Source organism: Argentina silus, assembly GCF_951799395.1.
Source record: "Argentina silus genome assembly, chromosome: 22".
NCBI classification, from domain to species: Eukaryota; Metazoa; Chordata; class Actinopteri; order Argentiniformes; family Argentinidae; genus Argentina; species Argentina silus.
The window spans coordinates 12,129,452-12,139,451 of NC_139676.1; the positions used below are offsets into that span (position 1 = coordinate 12,129,452).

At 47.5% G+C, this 10,000-nt stretch overlaps 1 protein-coding gene and 1 pseudogene across 2 annotated transcripts in view; one reads left to right on the forward strand and one right to left on the reverse strand.

Annotated features, from left to right (window-relative positions):
• The window catches only part of klf1 (Kruppel like factor 1 (erythroid)), a 165,735-nt gene that overhangs the window by 67,230 nt on the left and 88,505 nt on the right, over positions 1–10,000 (reverse strand). The window lies entirely within an intron of this gene.
• Positions 1–10,000, forward strand: part of LOC310821545 (phospholipid phosphatase-related protein type 5-like) — a 26,618-nt pseudogene that overhangs the window by 6,172 nt on the left and 10,446 nt on the right. Inside the window, exon 2 of the transcript in view lies at positions 952–1,140. The product of the transcript in view is annotated as a phospholipid phosphatase-related protein type 5-like (transcript). The remainder of the gene's footprint in view (positions 1–951; positions 1,141–10,000) is intronic.

A 10,000-nucleotide genomic window follows, 5' to 3' on the forward strand; every position in this document is an offset into this window, starting at 1 on the left:
CCCTCTCTCTCCCCTTCCCTCTCTCTCTCTCTCTCTCTCTCTCTCTCTCTCTCAGTCTCTCTCTCTCTCACTGTCTCTCTCTCTCTCTCTCTCTGTTTTTCTCTCTCTCTCTGTCTTTCTCTCTCTCTCTGTCTCTCTCTCTCTCTCTCTCTCTCTGTAGTAAGTGTGTATCATACTTTATTCACTGTGGTCTGCATGTGTGTCTGTGTGGTTTGTACTTTACGTCACACTCTAGTACACACAGCCACTCATGCACACACTCAATGTGATTGACAGCACACACACACACACACACACACCCCTCCTTCTCTCCCATGAGTGCACTTGTGCACTCTCTCTCCTTGCCTCTCTCTCTCTCTCTCTCTTCTCTCTCTCTCTCTTTTCCACTCTCAACTCATTCCTTTATTTTCCTCTGTTCAGTTCAGTACCGCAGAATCTCTGTCTCTCTCTCTCTCTCTCTCTCTCTGTCTCTCTCTCTCTCTCTCTCTCAGTCTCTCTTTCTCTCTCTCTCTCTCTCTCTTTCTCTCTCTCCCCCCCCCCTCTCTCTCTTTCTCTCCCTCTCTCTCTCTCTCCCTCTCTCTCTCCCTCCCTCTCTCTCTCTCTTTCTCTCTTTCTTTCTCTCTCTCTCTCTCTCTCTCCCTCCCTCTCTCTCTCTCTTTCTCTCTTTCACTTGACTCATTTTACACACTCTGGAATCTTCTGTCACCCCTCTCCAAAGGAACCGCTTCTTCTCTTCTTTTCTTCTTGTTGCTCAGGCTTTACTTCATTTATTTTTTATTGCTACATTTCACACACACCCACACACTAACACACACACCCAGACACTAACACACACACACACACACACACACACCCATCCACACACACACACACACACACACACAGGCTCCAGCGCATCCTTCGCGTTCCCTTGTCTGACGCTCTAACTCCGGAACCATGTTCTATTTCCAGCTGGTGATCATGGCTGGTACGGTTCTCCTGGCGTACTACTTTGAGTATACCGACACGTTCCCCGTCCACGTCCAGGGGTTCTTCTGTTTCGACAAGACGTTCTCCAAACCGTACCCGGGACCGGAAGATGACAGCAAGGCACCGCCGGTGCTGGTCTACTCACTGGTCACCGCTATCCCCACCGTCACGGTAAGACTATGTTCTCACACACACACACACACACACACACACACACACTTCATATAGCTTAAAGCATGTGGTGTCTGTGGATTTAGGCACACGTGTGTGGTGGAAGCAGTACTGTTGAAAATAATTATTTTTTGTAATCTCTTCAAGATAAAGTAAGAAAAGCAATTTATGTGAATAGCAGCTGCATACAGAGCATATGTGTGTGTGTGTGTGTGTGTGTGTGTGTGTGTGTGTGTGTGTGTGTGTGTGTGTGTGTGTGTGCAGTGTGTGTGTGTGTGTGTGTGTGTACAGTGTGTGTGTATTGTAGGTTTGCGCACATCCGTGTGTGTGTGTAATATTTCTCACATCTCTTTCCCATGCATACAATATGTACATATACCCTTAGGATATCAAATATGTATCCATAAGCTATCAGTGCATGTAGAAGTATCTACTGCAAATGCAGCGCCTTTGGAACGTTTTCCACATTTTGTTGTGTTATAGACTCAATTTAAAATGGATTAAGTTAAAAGAATTTGCCATCAATCCACACACTATACCCCAGAGTGACAAAGCGGAAACACATTTTTTTTTAAATTTCTGTAAATTTATTAAAATTGAAATACAGAAATACCCCAGGTACATATGTATTCAGACCCTTTGCTATGACACTCTTAAAATGAGCTAAAAAGCAAAAAAAAATGTCATAAACAAATCACTCAATAAGTTGAATTGAGTCCATCTTAATGCAAGGAAAAATAATCATTTCTAAAAACCTGTTTTCACTTTGTCATTCTGGGGTATTGTGTGTGGATTGATGGCAAATTATTTTAACTTAATCCATTTTAAATTGAGTCTATAACACAACAAAATGGGGAAAAAGTGAAGGGGTCTGAATACTTTCCGAAGGCACTGTACGTGAGGTGAGGTTCGTCAGCACATACGTCAGCTATACCGTATGTGTGTCCGTGTGTCCGTGTGTCCGTGTGTCCGTGCATCTGACCTCCTGTCCTTCCCCCTCCAGTCCCTCATCTGTGCTGCTGTCCAGTGGCATCAGTGGGGCTCCAGCAGCTCTGAGCCCAGCTCTATATTACTCCAGTACCTACATATCAAATATAGCACAGGGAGGGAGTGTTTGATGCTACAGGGCTCAATTCCATTCAATACAACTGTAGGTCTGACCTCATCATCTCCTAAGGCACCGGCTGATTGTAGCCATAAATCACCATGAAAACAGGAAGGAACACGCATGTGTGTGGGTGTAATTGGGGGAGTGGGGGGTGGGTGGGTAATACTATCCACACTACTGTATGTGTCTGTATGAGTTTGCACATGTGAGGACTGTGTTTATGAATGTTTATGTGTGTGTGCCCTCATGCGTGCTTGTGTGTCTAGCATGCACGTGGGTGTGCGTCTCTCTCTCTCTCTCCACGCTCGCTCTCAAATGCACGAAAAAAAGTCAGCACGTTACCAATACATTATGGTGAGTGAGGGGGCGGACAACAGCTTGCAGCCTCTACCTTCCCGCGCCGCGGGGACGGGCTGACTCTGCTGGGTGAAGGAGGAATCTCACCGGCGTGGATGTGAATGGGAGGGCTGGCGGAGAGAATCATTGGGGATGACTGGTGCGAGGCTGAGTACTGCACATTTCTGCCGGCGCTGAAACCCTCGGCACTTCAACCCCACAGCCTCCAGTTGTAATTACCCATCGACATGGCAACGCCGGAGTTGAAAGAGCAGTCAAAATTACTGCTTTGTGTGTGTGTGTGTGTGTGTGTGTGTGTGTGGGTGGGTGGGTGGGTGTGTGTGTGTGTGTGGGTGGGTGGGTGTGTCTGTGTGTGTGTGTGCGTGTGTGTGTGTGTGTGTGTGTGTGTGTGTGTGTGTGTGTGTCACTGTGTGTGTGTGTGTGTGTGTGTGTGTGTCACTGTGTGTGTGTGTGTGTGTGTGTGTGTGTGTGAGATGACGACACACCCCTCAACCCGGACAATGAGGGGTTAAGTTGTGAGCAATTAGTAGCTTAACATCTTAACACTGATTGTAGGCTTGATGTCATATGGTATTAGCGTCTAAAGCTGTTAGCAGCTAGCGCTTTAGTCAATGCATAGAAAGGATAGAAGGAGAGGTTTAGGGGAGGAAATAATGACTTAGCTTCAGAGTTAAAGTTTATTTTAGCACCTTTGTATGTAGGTCACATACACACACACACACACACACACACACACACACACACACACACACACACACACACACACAAACACACCTAATGTTAAATACTGGTGCCCTGGAGAACCGTTCTCTGTGACTAAACCTAAGCTCATGAAATAGTTTGGAGAGGGAGAGAGAGGGAGAGTGAGTGAGCGAGAGAGAGAGAGAGGGGGGGGGGGGGGGAGGGAGGCAAAGACAGAGAGAGATAGAGACAGAGAGGGAGAGTGAGTGAGCGAGAGAGAGAGAGAGAGAGAGAAAGGGGGGGGGAGGGAGGCAAAGACAGAGAGAGATAGAGAGAGAGGGGGGGGAGGGAGGGAGGCAAAGACAGAGAGAGAGAGAGAGAGAGAGAGGGAGGGGGGAGGGAGGCAAAGACAGAGAGAAATAAAGAGGGAGGGATTGAAGGGAGCAGACGCAGCTTGTTTTCTGAGTTTGTTTAGTGTGACGGTTTTGAAGGCCACTCCAGGTGGGCTTGCATGTATACTAAGATCCAAACATGCATGATAAATGCTGTGGGACTGGGTCTTTTTACATTGTGTGTTTACATTTACATTTACATTCATGGCATTTAGCAGACGCCTTTATCCAAAGCGACTCACAACAAATACATTTGTTTAAGTATGTGAATCATCTACTCACCAGTCATCATAAGACAAGGTAATCAATGCTCACACCAGGGGCCATTGGCAGTCGTAATGCCAGAAGCCAATTTATTTATTTATATATATTTTTTTTTTATGTAGTCCACCCCCCCCTACCCCCTACTCACTCTACCCTCCGGCCCAACCTGCAGAGAGGAGTGGTCCTCTGTGGCTCAGTTGGTAGAGCATGGCGCTAACAACACTTAGGTTGTGGGTTTGATTCCTGCTGGGACCATATATACTGAAATGTATGCACTCACTGCAATGTAAGTCGCTTTGGATAAAAGCGTCAGCTAAATGGCACATATATTATAGGAGAATTGTCCTAACCCAGTCCTCACTCACTGAGATTAGCCTCTTTATCCCACTCAACTCACCAGATTAAGAGTTAAAGTGTGGCCTTTTCTCTTTTACGGCTACTCTATAAAACCGCTCTGTCAAGATTATGGGAGAGAATGACAGCGATTGAAGATAAAAGAAAGGGAGGATGGATCCCCATCTTTTCTACCAGAGAGAAAGAAGAGAGAGAGGGCGCAGAGAAAGGGCGAGCAAAATAATGGAGAGAGAGAGAGAGAGAGAGAGACAGAGAGAGAGAGAGAGAGAGAGAGAGAGAGACAGAGAGAGAGAGAGAGAGCAGTACAGTAGTGGCCCTTCACACCTCACAGAGTGTATAAAGACCTCAGTGAGCCCAAACAGGATGTGTTCAACTAAAAGAGAGAGAGAGAGAGGGAGACAGAGGGGGGGGGGGGGGGGGTGGGGAGGGGGGAGGGTGTGCGGAGAGGGAGAGAAAGAGAAAGGGAGGAAAGTATGAAATGGAATTGGAGGAGAGAAATGTGGATGTGGAGAACCAGGAGTCAGGAGATGCTACTGTAACCCAGTTTTTCTCCACAATGGAGCTGGAAGCCTGCCCGGGCAGGAACGAACAGAGAATAAAGGAAGGATGAGAGAAGGGATGAGGGATGCGGAGGGTGTGGGTGGAAAAGCGAAATCGTCATGGTTACACGGGGACGGTTGCAGTCGTGAGCATTTAAGACATGTGTGTCAAATGGAACACTGGTGTATGGATGTCAACAAATGCCATGTGATGTTTATGTACTGGAGGCCATATACGCACTTATCACACACACACACACACACACACACAAATCAGTGTGTTGACATTGAGTTAGGTAATTTGTATGTATCAAGCTAATTATGAATTATTAAGTATGAGTGTTGTTCTATATTTGCTGTTTATATGCCAAATAAATATTCAGCGGATTGAAGTCATGAGGGAGAAAGTCACAAGGCATCTGAACATCTCAATAAGACTTTAACTGAAAAGTTGACTTGTTGTGTTGACGCTGTGGCAGGAGATCACATGGGTGTCACATGTTTGGTGTACCACTCGTTTCTGATTGGACAGGAGAGGATACCTCCTAACCATTGACCGTAGCCTGACACAATCTGACCACAAACAGACCAGTACCATAGAGACCAATGTAACAGAGGCAGCGTTTGTGTGTGTCTGTGTGTGTGTGCGTGTGCGTGCGTGCGTGCTTGCGTGCGTGCGTGCGTGCGTGTGTGCGCGTGCGTGTGTCTGTCTGTGTGTGTCTGTGTCTGTCTGTGTCTGTCTGTGTCTGTCTTTGTGAAATTGAAAGAGACGCTTGACTGAGCACGGTGGAAGACAGCATTCTTTGACAATCATCCTCATCTTCCCACTGCTACACTAGACGCCTCCTTTGTAGAACTCCTCTGCTGTCATTACGCGCACAGTGACTCCCCATTGTTGTGCAAATTCTTTGTTATTGTGTTTTTTAATTGACTTGATCTCTTTGAAGTGGTGTGCAGCTCTGAACCGGAGTTGTTCGCCCTGTTCTTTTCTTCACTTGTTCTCCACTCGTTCTGTAGCCACTTAACCTTCTTTCAGGCGACCATTTCTACACACAGGAGCACGTACGCACGTACGCACACACACGCACGCACGCACGCACACACGTACGCACTCACACACGTACGCACGCACGCACGCGCGCACACACGCACTCACACACGTACGCACGCATGCACGCACGCACACACACATGCACGCACGCACGCACACACGTACGCACGCACGCACACACACGCACACACGCACGCACACACATTTGAAATGGGTTTTATATGGGTTATGATATGATGGGTTTTCCATGTTATAATATGGAATTCTCGCTGTCCAATCCAATCCAAAATGTAACCATCATATCCGTACCTACAGTATCGTACCTGTTCATTCTTAACCATCTACAGTAACAGTACAGTACCTCTCCTGGTGCCTGTCAACAGCAGAGTTGAGAGAGATTGCATTCAAAGACTCAGAGTGCTTCTATGGTGTTAAACACGTGAAAGCTGTTCCGCTCCACTTTTCCCGGTTTGACTTGACAGAGCTGCCAGCACACACACACACACACACACGCGCACGCACACAGACACACACACACGCACACGCACACACGCACATGCACACACACACACACACACGCACGCACACACACACACACACACACACACACAGTCACAAACTCACTCTCTCTCTCTCTCTCTGTCTCTTTCTCTCTCTCTCTCTCTTTCTCTCTCTCTCTCTCTCTCTCTCTCTCTCTCTCACACACGCACTTCAAAGAAACGCGGGCACCATGTGATCTCCTCTGAAGGAAGAGAAGACAGCAAGTGTCAGTCACCGTTGTCACTCTCTCTATCTCTCTGCCTTTCTCTCTGTATCTCTCTGCCTCGCTCTGCCTTTCTCTGTCTCTCCTCCTTTTTGTTTCTTCCTCTCGCTCATCTCTTTGAATTCCCTGCTTCTCTCTCTCTCTCTCTCTCTCTCTCTGTCTCTCTCTGTCTCTCTCTCTGTCTCTCTCTCTGTCTCTCTTTCTCTCTCTCTCTCTCTCTGTCTCTCTCTGTCTCTCTCTCTCTCTCTCTCTCTCTCTCTGTCTCTCTCTGTCTCTCTCTCTCTCTCTCTCTGTCTCTCTCTCTCTCTCTGTCTCTCTCTCTCTCTCTCTCTCTCTCTCTCTCTCTCTCTCTGTCTCTCTCTCTCTCTCTCTCTCTCTCCCTCCCTCCCCCTTTTTTCACACACTCAACAGAAACAGGTCCTTCTATTAATCGATATGATATTCTGTAACTCGTGTTTTATCCCGCGCTACAGAGTGACAAGTTGCTTATCACTCAAAAAAAAAGGTGCAACAACAAACACAGTCGCACTCATTTAAGAAAGTGGTTGGTCTGATGAAAGGGGTGGTTCAGCAGTAGAACTTCACGATAGCTCCTTCAACCACAAGCAATCAGTTGTAAGGTGGGGAGGGGGGGGGGGGGGGCTGTGTGTGTGTGTGTGTGTGCATCTGTTTCTCTGTGTGTGTGTGTGTGTGTGTGTGTGTGTGTGTGTGTGTGTGTGTGTGTGTGTGTGTGTGTGGGTGGGTGTGTGGGTGGGTGCGTCTGTTTCTGTGTGTGTGTGTGTGTGTGTGTGTGTGTGTGTGTGTGTGTGTGTGTGTGTGTGTGTGTGTGTGCGTCTGGTGTATTGTTCTTAAGTGTGTTTTAAAGTGTGTACATTAGAGAAAATGCCGCTTGTGCATGCATGTGTGCGTTAATCATGTAAAAGCTGCTAGTTTAAGTACGTGCCATACTGTGCAGCTGACTATTGATTGTATAATTCAACGTGGCCTTAAACTACAACAAAGTAAAACAACACTAAAAGATAAACTCTAAAATTAGGGAAATTCTCAGTTAGCTCTTAACATGTATGGGAACCAGAGCCCTTGGCCACTGATGTATGTAGAAGTGAAGCCAGCAAAGTGCGAGAGAAGTAGTCACTAGTTCAGTCAATTAGGGGTTGCCATGTTTGTATCGATCGATTCTAACATAATGGGCTTCCATTGAGTTGTATTGATGTTGCGTTTCTGCCCAGTATGAGGTTTTTAGGCTGCAGTGCTTCTCCCCTGCGTCCTCCCCATTCACGAGGATCGGAATTGATCAGAAATGCTGGTTTAATACCTTCTGCTAATTGGTCACTTAAACCCTTAAAGGTTATGTCGCGACGGCTCGGGAAGGATTGTCAAAAATGTATTGACTGAACTGAAAACTTTATTATCTCTGTCCACTTTTTCCAAAAGAAACCTAGTGCCACAACACAAACCCTCCTTGAGTAATGATCCACCGCCTTCCATCGTTACAGCCTTTGATCACTGAATAATTAATGTTGCGTGTCGGACGTGGCGGCCACAACCTCTTCACGATGATGCCCTTTCATCTCTGACTCTATATAGGTCAAAACTCCGCCACCATCTCGGGTTAATGCCCTCAACCGTCCCCCGTGTCGCCGCAGTGCCAGTGGTGAGCTGTGCCATGCATTCATATGCATGCATGCCCTTTGTCCCTATGGCTGCCGCACAGCAGTGGTGACTCACCCACATCAAGGCCTCCACTGTCTGCTCTTGTTCCCATTAGCCCTCCGGGTCCCAGCGGAGCTGTTAGCAGCTCGCTAACAAAGGCTACATCGCTAACAAAGGCTAGGCGCCCATAAAGTATGTATGCAGTTAGCTTCAGCACACATCGGTAACACGGGCTAAGCCACGTACAGACACTGCCCCAATAAAGTGTGTATGCGGTTAGCTTTAGCGTGTTAGCACGCAGCATACATCGCTAACATAGGCTAGGCTACGTCCTGCACTCATACAGTAGGTCTATGGATGGAGTGATCTTTAGCCTGTTAGCACCCTAGCGTCGTCCCAAGCTCCTGCCACTGCATATTGCATGAGAATGTAACCTACATCGTCTGTCTCTGCCAGTGGGGCTCTACAGTATGATCACAGGGGTTTACCTCAGTATTCTGAGCAGGGCTGTATTTGAAGTTCTATAGAACTGCAGTTGAGAACTACAGGGGTTGAGGTCGACGGTAAACCCCTACTGTGATGAGAATGATGGGGAGTGACTGGCCCTAACCCTAACCCTAACCCTAACCCAGTCAGGTTCAGGCAATCATGACCTTTGTGGGTGGTGTGAAGTGGTGTGAATGCTTAAGCAGCTTGGTGCTGGGGATCATATGGGGGTCACTCATGGCCTAAAGCATAGATATACACTCACCGAGAACTTTATTAGGAACACTATAAATTCTTTGTGGCATTGATTCCACAAGATGTTGGAAACATTCCTTTGAGATTCTGGTCCATGATGACGTGATTGCGTCACGCAGTTCTTGCAGATTTTTCAGGTGCACTTTCAAGCTGTGAATCTCCCGTTCTACCACATCCCAAAGGTGTTCTATTGGATTCAGATCCGGTGACTGGGAAGGCCACTGGAGAACACTGAACTCATTGTCATGTTCGTGAAACCAGTTTGAGACGACTTTTGCTTTGGTGCATTATCATGCTGGAAGTAGCCATTAGAAGATGGGTAAATTGTGGCCATGAAGGGATGCACATGGTCAGCAACAATACTCAAATAGGCTGTGGCATTCAAGCGATGATTGATTGGTATTAAACGGGCCCAAAGTGTGCCAAGTAAACATTCCCCACATCATTACACCACCTCCACCATGGGAAGGTGTAGAGGGGTTCCACCACCTCCACCATGAGAAGGAGTACAGGTGTTCCTAACAAAGTGTTCGGTGAGTGTATACTGTACGTCACTAGACTGGTGACGCTGAGTAGGGGCTATGGGACAAAACGACAAAACGATTGCGATCCAAAAAACTAAAAACAGATGGTTTTCCCCCTGCCAGCACAGTGTGGTGACTGGGAGCTGGGCTGGGTGGTTTGGGACGCGCTGTCATCATCGACTGGCTGCATCTAAACGACTTCTGCCACAGTGCCGCAGCACAGATTGTTCCCACATATGCAGAATCCGGAATGCAGCAGTCCCGTGCAGCTGCCAAGTCGCAACCCTGCGCACCACATCCCATTGATGGATTTCTGCCGGACCTCGACCGCATTGCGCAGTCTATGTGCATGTGGCGTTATACGGCAGGTCTTGCCCCACTAAAATAGCTGGAATGCGCTCTCGCAAGCGTGCGCAGTGATTGGGCTGCTGTG